Source organism: Triticum urartu, chromosome 5 (genome assembly GCF_003073215.2).
Source record: "Triticum urartu cultivar G1812 chromosome 5, Tu2.1, whole genome shotgun sequence".
In the NCBI taxonomy this organism is placed as follows: Eukaryota; Viridiplantae; Streptophyta; class Magnoliopsida; order Poales; family Poaceae; genus Triticum; species Triticum urartu.
Window position 1 is genome coordinate 328,071,463 of NC_053026.1, and position 9,968 is coordinate 328,081,430.

Genomic DNA, 9,968 nt, shown 5'->3' on the forward strand with positions numbered 1-9,968 from the left:
TAAAAGAGAAAATGGTTGAATTAACAGGAAGATTGCATTGATAATATAGCAATGAAGTGAAAAAGAAACAACTTCATACCTGTCTATACAAGTAAACCAGTGTCGCCGAACCCCAACTCCATTTGCTATCGAAGACGGTCAACGCCTTCAGCCACATCCATGGAGCATTCTTGCCTATGCCATCAGCAAACATAGTCCTGGATATAACGTACCACATGTAGACACGAGCATATGTCTCATTAGCTTCCTCGGGGCAAGTACCAAAGTTCCATGCAATCCAACCGAAAGGAGCACCGGCCGTGACTCTTTCCTTCTTCTTGTCTTCTGCTTCTGGTTCCCGAGGCTCCGGAGGAACCATACCGATAAGGGCATGCATTTGCGCACGTCACCCATCATAATTGGTGTTCATACATAGAGGATTCCAATCGATAGGAAGACCGATGATCATAGCAATATCCTGGAGTGTCACGATCATCTCCCCGGTCAGAAGATGGAAACTGTGTGTCTCCGGCCTCCAACGATCAATAAGCGTGGTGATTGTTGCAGCATTGTGGGGTGGCGTCAACGGCTGACCAACTGAATGAAAGGGAGAATTCATGTCTCCCTTACATACGGTGTGTATCGCTCATCATAGCGCATCCCCCCTAGGTTGACCCCATGAGACCGAAGCTTCAGAGGTGCAAGCTCCTACAAACAAACAAATCATAAAATCACATATGGGGCATTCGTGTTTCAAATAAACACGAAATTCATAACACCGGCTATTATCATTATTACCCGCTGCTCCACCGACATAACGTACGACCGGTGTTGATGGTCCCTGTGATCATCGAGAAGCCAAACCACCCTAACAATTTCAAACAAAGCTTTCTTGTCAACACGATTATCTTTTGAATACAAATAAACTAAAGTATGCCTACTATATGCAAAATTCAAAGCATATGTATCCAAAGCATTCTTGTCAATACGAATATAATTTCAACACAAATAAACTAAACTAGGCCTACTTCATGCAAGATTAAATACATATATCTTTTCCATATAAAATAACATGTCAACCTATATATCCAAACCATATCTTTTCAATAAAATCAACTAAACTAGGGTTGCAAAATTAGGTATCTAATACATGCAACATTCTAATCTAATCAAATCAAACAAAGGTTCATCAAAATCTTCAAAATAGCATCCATTATATGGATAGAAAGAAGGGAATCGGAGAAGAGTACCTTCTAGGATGGATTGGTGAAGGAATCCACGGACCAAATCGTCAGATCTGAAAGATTTGGGAGAGGGGATTGGGAGGGGGAGAGGAGAGGGCCGCCGCCGCGTACAAATCTGTTTCTGTAACTGGTGCAATGGGGTGGGGAGGAGAGGGCCGCCGTGGCTGAATAAGTCACAGTGCAACACCCGAGCGCTAGGCGCTGCATATTACATGTGCGGCGCCTAGCTCTGAGGCGTTGCGCTGCTGGGTGCGGGTCCAGAGGCTGCCACGGTGGACAGAGGTGCAACGCCCGAGAGCTAGGCGCTGCATCATAAGATGTGGCGTCTGCGTGTCGGGCGCCATACAAAAAGATCAGCCACATGAAATAGTTTTACGGATAGTTCATTCTGTGATTTGATTTCGTCTCGAGTCTCGAGGTCAAAATTATCAAATTTGCCCATCGAAGAATTCCTCTAGCAGCCTTCCTGTGCACAAAATCAAAAGTTCCATTTACCCTTGCTCACGTGCAGCTCCAAACCTTCTCCATCCTGCTAGTGCTCTTTGTCTTGCTCCCGATGAATAGCTACACATGGTACCTGGCGCCCTTATTTTTCTTTTAACAAATCTCGAACGCGATCTCTTACACCGGTCAAGACCAGCAGCCTGCTCCTCCCTGTACGTTCCTGCTGGCTCAGGCCTGGCCCGCTTGTCCACAGCGTCCGCACGCTAGGCTAGGGCATACGCTGGATCGATCCATCGCGCCGCCGCCGCCACGCGCCTGCTGCTGATTGACTGGTCGCCGTCCAGCCGCACGTACGCCACGCTGCTTCCATCGATCTCATCATGCAAACCGTCTTGTTCAATCCGCCGAGAACCGTCACATTCCCAATTGCTTTACCATGCCGATATCATTGCAGGCACATCACGCGCAGTGTCAAACCCATCGTCTTGGCTCCTCTCCGCTTCCATGTACGCGAACCATACGAAATTGGCACACCTCCTCTCCTCTAGATCAATAATCCATGACCTTCGAACATCAAATCTTTGCTCATGATACCATTAATTAGAATAAATTTGAGGTCACCGTCGATCTTCCAAGAACCAATCAATCACATAAACACGACGTCGAGATTTGTTAACGAGGTTCACCGATATGGCTACATTTCCGGAACCTGACTACGGACGCTCCTTCCCATGACACCACTACAATACTGCACCCAGGCCGTCCGGGCGCCGGCACACGCCGCCGGCTTCTCTACGTGCATGTGCTATTATATTGGCATAGGTTACATCGTCTGTCTACCCCCGATATATATGAAAGGCCTAGGATACAAGTGTCCTATTAGGATACAACTCCTACTCTGTCTACACATAGTCCAAAACCAAGTCCAACTGTAATCTACCTTGTACGATAATATTCGACACAACTCTAATAGATTTGCCCATGTAAATTGTCTCCCGGTGAGGTCAATCTCCCTCAAATCGAGACTCTCAATAATCGTGTTGAACATAAATGGCCATTTTTCATCGAAGTTGTCATTATTTTTTTCGTCTCTCCTTCTAATTATATTGAAGTCCCCCTCCACAAACATAAAATGTTTTAACATTTTTTACGAATCGGATGTATATATATAGTGTTACTATTCATCACCCAGGGTGCAGAATAAGTTATTCTTCACCCGAGGTAATCTTATGATCATTTCATAATTAAATTACGTTTGAAATTCAAATAGTTACATTCCTATTTATTCACTACGTAAAATTTGACATAAGAAAATAAAAATATCGGTCATAAGACAAGAAAATTTCCAGTTTATGTGTATTTTAGACTATGTTTTTACGTTTGTAATTTTACATAACATAAAATATTTTTTATGGCGATTATATATTTTCTTACGGTCTCTTTTTGCGTCGGAAATAAGAGAAAACTTACGGAACGTAAAATTACGGTGCATTGATGGTAAAATAGAGAGGGGGTGAAGAATAATTATTCCTCACCCAGGGTGACGAATAGCGCGACCCTATATATATATATAGGGTGGGTCTATTATGATAACACCCCTTAAAACCTTATTCTAATAACACTTCCACTTATTCTGACAACAGTACCGAGCTGACCAGTAGCTATCAACTAACCCTGCAAAAGGAAAAGACTGAGCTGCACGGGGCAAAAAGAGAATTACGCCGCTCACTCTCCCCATGACCTCCAAACTCTCTGCTCCCCCTCCCAGACAACCACCTCCCCCCGCCCCGCCCCACTTCCCTCCCCACCTTCTCCGGCTGCGCCGCCCACCACCTCCTCTGGCCGCGCCGCCCACCACCTCCTCCGGCCGCGCCCGACGACACCACCTTCTATGCCGGCTGCCACCCTCTTCTTTCTCCCGCACCATAAGCGGTCATGGCGGGCCGCGGGATCCGGCCGCCCTCGGCCCCCGGCGCGGCCTCAGCCACCGGATACGGCCGCCACGACCATTGGTGCGGCAACAAACCACGGATCCGGCCGCCACCGACCCCTCGACGTGGAAGCCGTCCGCTCGCGCAGCCTGGCGCCTGATCCGGCGAGGTCCACACCGGTGCCTCTATACCGCGCCGCCGAGGCCCGGGTTGTCCTCTCCCTCTCCGGCAGGGAGGCCCCGTCGAGCAACTCCCCCGCTCGCCACCGAGAGGAGGCCGGCCAGGAGGCAGGCGCTAGCGGCCCCCTGCTGCCCGCGGCAGATCCGACGAGCCAACCCACATCCTCATCTCCCTCGCGGCGGATCCGACAAGCTCTATCACCACGCGCTGGCGGGCGGACCCCCCTCCCTCCTCCACTCACGGCGTCGTGCGCAGGCAGCGGCGCCATCGTTTCTCCCAGCCATCCTCCCCCAAGCCACGTCTGGATGGATATGGTCCGCCCGCCGCCGGATTTGGCCACGCCTTCAACCACCGCGACGTGATGGGGTGTAGGATCTAGGGAGGTTTCGGGGGTCAAGAAGCCGTCGACCTCGCCGGAAATCGCCCTTCCCTCCTCCCGGCCAATCTCCTCCACCGGATGCCTCGCGCGCTGCTACGCCGGGCGCCGGATCCATCGGCCATTCATGCACCAGGGATGAGCTCGGCACGCGGTTCGTTTGTGACTTGCATCTTCTCATTGCTTCTGCATTTCCCCCTCATGTCCTCTGACGAGAAACCACATCTTGGCATGCAGACTACTGGGAGAAACTGCATGGAGGAAGGCTCGCTCCTGGGAGAAACTGGGTGCACTATGGTCCTGGAGCAGATCGTTGTTTTGGTGTTTTTCTTATCAAGTGTAAATGTAGCCCACTATTGTTTGCTCATGAGGTTCAATTTACTTGTTCTTGCAGGAAGAAAGTGGTAGAGTGCGGTTTGATGCCGCATTGCATTTTTTTCTGTTTCCCTGATCATACAGTTTGGACAGCGAGCCTCCCTCCGTGAAGTCCACTGGCACATCCATGCAGTACAACGCGTGTGTGTATGCGGTTCGCGACGCGTGTGTTGCCGGTGGCTGTTGTGAAGTTGATTGTTTTTTCATTTTCAGAAAAATTGCATGAGGTTGTCTGGTCGTTAGTTTTATACTTAGTCATGCAGTGCACTCGTAAAAGTGGTGCAGTACTCGCAAAATTGTCGTTAGTTTTCTACTTAGTCATGCAGTGCACTAGCAAAAAGTGGTGTAGTACTAGCAAAATTATTTTGTTTCTTCTCAACAACGACAAATGGTGCAGCACTTTAGTCCAAAACAGTGGTAGCACACGACCATCGTTTACTCCAGAAAGCAGTACACTTACTGTGAGCAGTTGTGCAAAAGAAAAAAAGGAACCGGTTGTGAAAGTGCGTTATACCGACTAGAGGGGGGGTGAATAGGCGATTTTTATGAAAGTCTTCAAAACGTGGAAGTTACGAAGACAAACGATAGAAATAAACCTATTACTTTGCAGCGGAAGGTAGACTACACTAGGCAAGCCATAGTCAAGTATTCAATAGAGTGAAAGCACAATGACTAATAGCAGCAATGTAGTAAGGATCAGGTAGGAAGATATTGTGAAGCCACACAGAACACGCAGTCACTCAGTGAAGACAAAAGATAGTGCGAACATACAATGACTTCACAAGGAGTAATAGTAAGTAAAGGGAAGGGAAGATGAAACCAGTGACTCGCTGAAGACAATGATTTGTTGGACCAGTTCCAGTTGCTGTGACAACTGTACGTCTGGTTAGGGTGGCTAGGTATTTAAACCTTAGGACACACAGTCCCGGACACCCAGTCCTGAACACGCAGCTCAGGACACCCAGTCCTCACCGTATTCCCCTTGAGCTAAGGTCACACAGACCTCGCCCAATCACTCTGGTAAGTCTTCAAGGTAGACTCCCAAACCTTCACAGACTTTGTTCACCGGCAATCCACAATGTCTCTTGGATGCTCAGAACGCGACGCCTAACCGGCTGGAGGATGCACAATCCTCAAGTGTAATAAGTCTTCAGATCACACAGACAAGAAGACTTAAGTGATGCATAATTCTCTTTGGCTCTGGGTGGTTAGGGCTTTATCCTCGCAAGGAATTCTCTCTCAAAGGCTTCGAAGTGGGTTGCTCTCAAACGACAAAAGCCATACTCTGAATCTGAGCAGCCAACCGTTTATGGTTGTAGGGGGTGGGCTATTTATAGCCATTTGGCAACCCGACCTGATTTGTCCGAAATGACCCTAGGTCACTAAGGAACTGACACGTGTTTCAACGGTCAGATTTCAAAATCACACGGCAACTTTACTTGGGCTTCAAGCAAAGCTGACTTGCCCGACTCTGGACAAGATTCGCTCTCAAAGTCTTCACTCGAAGACATAGGTTTTGTTTAAGCATCACTTCAGTCATTCTGACTGGTTCTCTTGGACCCCACTTAACAGTACGGTGGTTCCTATGACTCAACACAGAAGAAAGAGAACTACGAAAGATCTAAGTCTTCGAGCTCCATAGGCTTCATGTGGTGTCTTCTCTTGTCATAGTCTTCAATGTGAATATCTTCATATACCACCTTTGACTTCAATGTCTTCATACATTTTTAGGGGTCATCTCTGGTAGGAAAACCGAATCAATGAGGGACTTCTACCTGTGTTATCCTGCAATTCTCACAAACACATTAGTCCCTCAACTAGGTTTGTCGTCAATACTCCAAAACCAACTAGGGGTGGCACTAGATGCACTTACAGGTTGTATTTGTATTTTAGTTTTGACACCTGTTGAGTAAAATCTAGCGACCTATTTGTCAATAATGTTAAAAGATAGATGCAGTTTGATGTAAATCCTATTGTGGTTTACTTGGTGAAGAAAAACAGGATAATAAAAACTCTTGAGAAGTTCACATCCCCTCTAAAAATGCAATTCATTTTAAAGAAAAACTACTAAAATCTAACTATTTTTTGAAACAAAAAGTGGTGTAGTACAGAAAATTGTTACGGGGACAAAAAATAAATATTGCGGTTCACTTCTTGATAGTGTTGCGGTTCACTTAGGCCCGACATGAATCGCACTCCACATTCTCGCTTGGGAAAAATTTACATCCGACAAAGGAAATTATGCAGTACACTTGTCTGTTTTGATGAAGTGCGGTTTTTAGTATGAAGGAGTGCACTCCACCTCGTTTGGGACAATTTACGTCCCACAAAAAAGAAAATCATGCAGTGCACTTGTCTGTCCAATGAAGTGCGGTTTTCTGTCTGATGCGGTACGACCCGTTTACGGTAGTCTGGAGGTTCACTTTTCATAGTCGTGCGGTTCATCAACACTCGACATGAAGTGCACTCCACCTCGTTTAGGAAAATTTACGTACCACAAATAAGTAATGCGGTTCACTTCTTGATAGTGTTGTGGTTCATTTACACCCGATGTGAAGTGCACTCTACTTTCTCGTCCTTGAAAAAATTACGTTTGAATAAAAGAAACCATGCAGTTCTCTTACCCGTCTGATGTAGTGCGGCTTTTTCGTCCAAAGCAGTGCGGTTTTCAGTCGGATGAAGTACCCACGTCGATTTAGGTGTCGCGAAAAACAGAGTGTCCGCATTTCGGTAAAATCGAAATTCCTCTTAAACCGTAAAGAATTAGAGAAAGTGTTCTACATGAAAAAGTTGCGGCTCTTTGATATCTTTCCAATGGCGTATTGTTTGAATCATTCCGATCAGCGGTTTGTAAAAATTTCGCGAAAAACGGCCACTGCCTCTCGTCATCAGCCGCATGATTTTCGAAATTAACTAAAAACCGTAAAGAATCTCAAAACCATTTCTACATATAAAAGTTGCGTCTTGTCCATAGCTTTCCAACGACATATTACACGCCTAGTTTCGACAAACAGTTAAAAAACTAAAGAGAAAACAGTACCAAAAATTTGAATTTTTTTGAAAAACAGAACTCCGCGATTTAGTAAATTTAAAACTGCTCTTAAACCGTAACGAATTAGAGAAAGAAATAGATATGAAAAAGATGCGCCTCGACGATATCTATCCAACGGTGTATCATTTGCTTCATTCCGACGAGCGGTTTAGAAAAAAAATGTGAAAAAACGCTCGCTGCCACTCGTTGTGGGCCGCACCATTTTCAAAACTGCTCTTAAACTGTGAGGAATCTCGAAAAGTGTTCAACATGGCGAAGTTGCGCCTAATCCGTAGCTTTCCAACGGTATATTACACGCCTCGTTCCGATAAACGGTTAACAAATTAGAGCGAAAATAGTACCGAAAAAATAGTACGCGCAGTTTTTTCCGACACGAAGTTCACTAGTCTCTATAATGCAGTGCTCTCGCATTGAGCATGCAGTACGGAAGTGTTATCAAAATAACTATTCTGACAACACTATTCTAATCCCAGGATTAGAATAGTTATTCGGATCACGATCCACCCAATAAGGACCCGATCAGCTGCTCCCGAGATGTAGAAAACACATCCCCGACATAAAAAAAGCCCAACCTCGCGCCTCCCGCAGCTCAGTCTCGTCTCCCCCGATTCCCCCCCGCAGACACGAGCCCCTGACCCGGCCGCCGCCCCTGCCCCCCCCCCCGCCGGCACCGTGCCGCGCCCCCGCCTCCCCGTCGGCCCCGGAGCGCCCCTCCCCACCGGCACCACGCCGCGCCCCCTGGTGAAGCAACCGTCGCTTGTAGATCACGCCCGCCGGTGCCGTCCACCGCCGCACATCCCCGCCCCAAGCCCGGCTCCTCCGTCGCGCCGTTGCGCAACCCCGCCCCCAACCCAGCTTCCTCCGCCGCGCCGCCGCACATCCTTGCCCGGCTGCCCCCAAGCTCGCCTCCGTCACGCAGCCGCTTCCTCCGCCGTGCCGCCAGGCATCCCGTCTCCTCCCTGGATCCTTGCCGTCAGCTCCTCCCTTGATCCTTGCCGCCGTCAAAGTTCTGATGGTCGTTCGAGCTCGCTGGCGTGACAGTGGCGCCCAACTTCCCTCGCCCTGAGCTCCTTTCTCATTGCCGAGCACCTCGACAACATCTGACACCGGTTTCTGTTCAGGTTCGACGGATATTTTAGTTTGAACCCTTTTTTAGTTCCAAAATTCGGCAGGTATTTCAATTCAGGAAGATTTGGTATAAAAAATTTGCATGGGTTAGTTGTGGATGGATCATTTGTCTATCAAATTGGGGATTTGTACTTTGTTCAGGTATACGTGTGAATGAACCTTCTCTGTATCAAAAATAATATTGTGTTGTTCATCATGTGGTGTGTACCTAAAAAAATCTTGGCCGATCTGTACAGAAGGTTTCTTCTTTCCCCTCGTGTGTCGCCGGCCATCCTCTTCCCGACCTTCGTCTTGGACCAAAGATGGCCTTCTCTCCACACGTGTGCCGACCTTCTTCCTTCTGCTGCTCCCTCCTCCCCTACCGGATGAAAAAACTACATTACACGGTGGTGTAGAACCTCCAGTATTACTCATCCTTTTTTGCAGCAGTAGATCACACAGTTTGAATGAAGACTGAAGTTTCAGAGTTATGTGGATGGAAGGTTCAGAGATGTTTTTGCATTCAGACATGTTTTTCCTCTTGTTTTTTGTTTCTTAACTTCTTCATAATTGTAATTTCTGATGCAACATGTTGTTATCTGGAAAGCTTATGGACTCTTGTGTGTACTTAAAACATTTTGATCTGTATACTCTTTAGTTTATGAATCAAACTTGGTGTTCATAAAAAAATATGGCGCACCTCCTGTTTTTAAGTCTGTGTGCCCACAGTCTTGTGGCTAAATGACCTTTGTGAAGTGTGATAATTCTTCATACAGTAGTTTGTGCAAAAGGAAAAAATATGATTTTTCTTCTTCTTGCAAATTGATATTCTCAAGGTCCTCGTTGCAATGCTCGTGAGAACAAATTCTCTCTAGCAGTACTATTGCAAAAATTGAAAACTGTCCGAAGACAAAGAAAATATCATTTTTATTGGAAAAGATCAATTAAATATATATGCTGCAAAAAATGTTCAGTAACTATTCTAAGTTCACGTATTATTATTTTTTCAGCAAAAAAAGAAATGAGAAGCAGGGAGATTAGAAACAAAAGAACATACAATAAACAAAAAGTATGGAATTAAATAGGAGAAGATGGTTAGTTCACAAAACAAGACATAAAATTAACGAAGTTCAAAGATTATGATCATCGAAGTTCGAAATGAGAAAAAGTAAACACATTAAAAATAATAGAGCAATCCAACAAGATTCTATAAAAAGGGATTTCGCTATTTCTAAAATAATTCTAGAAGTTCGGACATGCTGACAAGTGAAGTTCGGACA

The 9,968-nt window shown here is 46.2% G+C and overlaps 1 long non-coding RNA gene across 1 annotated transcript; it reads left to right on the forward strand.

Annotated features, from left to right (window-relative positions):
- The first annotated feature begins 3,379 nt into the window (after positions 1-3,379).
- Positions 3,380-4,941, forward strand: LOC125555967. The gene is made up of 2 exons (XR_007304964.1): positions 3,380-4,308; positions 4,392-4,941. It is a non-coding gene; the product is annotated as an uncharacterized LOC125555967 (long non-coding RNA).
- The last annotated feature ends 5,027 nt before the right edge of the window (positions 4,942-9,968 follow it).